Here is a 1,192-nt window from a genome sequence, read left to right on the forward strand (position 1 = left end):
TTATTTCTTATGTTATACATCTATCTATCTGTATAAATATATATAAAATTATTAGCATTCTGGTTTTATTTCTCTAAAGAACCCTGTCTAACACAGTGGAAGGGGCAGAAAGAGGGGAATACATCACAAGGTTGGGTATATAGCTCCCTCCACCTGAGGGGGACAGAAATGTGGATGAAGGAAGGCAATGAAAAGTGTAAGACACAAAATACCAATAATAATATATAATTGATCAAGGATTCATGAGGGAGGGTCAAAAGAGGAGCTGATAACAAGGGCTCAAGTAGAAAGAAAATATTGTAGAAATGTTGATGCAACATATGTACAAGTGTGTTTAATGCATTCGAATGATGGATTGTTAAGATTTGTAAGACACACACCCCCCCCTAATAAAATTAAAAACAAAAGATGAAATCCTTTACAACTTCAATCTTTTCTCCATTTATCATGATGTTACCTACTGGTCCGGTTGTGAGGATTTGGGTCTTCTTTGTATTGAAGGCTACAATCCTTGATCTTCATCAGCAAGTGCTTCAAGTCCTCCTCACTTTCAGCAAGTGAGGTGTTGTCTGCACCTTGCTGGGTGTTAATAAGCCTTCCTCCAATCCTGATGACATACTTCATATTCATATTCATATTCCAGATTCACTGATGATTTGCTCATCAGTTTGACTAATTACGGTGAGAGGATACACCCCTGATGCACCTTTCCTGATTCTAAACCATTCAGTACTCCCTTGTTCTGTTGACACAACTGCTTCTTGATGCATGTACAAATTCCATGACTGCAATAAAGTGTTCTCTAATGCTCATTCTTCTCAAGGCTAGCCATGGTTTGTTATGATCCACACATTTGAATGCCTTGGCATAGTCCTTGTGCCATGTCCTCTTCTGAATCTGGCTTGAACCTCTGGCAGTTTCTTGTCAATGGGCTGCTATAACCTTTGTTGGATGCTTTTCTTACATATGTTAGTTATAATGATATTGTTCTATACTTTGAGCGTCTGTTGGGTCACCTTTCTTTGGAATGGGTACAAAGATGGATCTCTTCCAGTCAGTTGGCCAAGTAGCTGTCTTCCAGGTTTCCTGGCCTAGATGAGCGACTGCTTCCAGTGCTTCGTCCGCTTCTGAAACGTTTCAGTTCATATTCCATCAATTCCTGGAGCCTTGCTTTTGGCTCCAGAAGTGCAGC

This window comes from Echinops telfairi, unplaced genomic scaffold, assembly GCF_000313985.2.
Source record: "Echinops telfairi isolate 266 unplaced genomic scaffold, ASM31398v2 ScPeMD7_7457;HRSCAF=8495, whole genome shotgun sequence".
Lineage (NCBI taxonomy): Eukaryota > Metazoa > Chordata > Mammalia > Afrosoricida > Tenrecidae > Echinops > Echinops telfairi.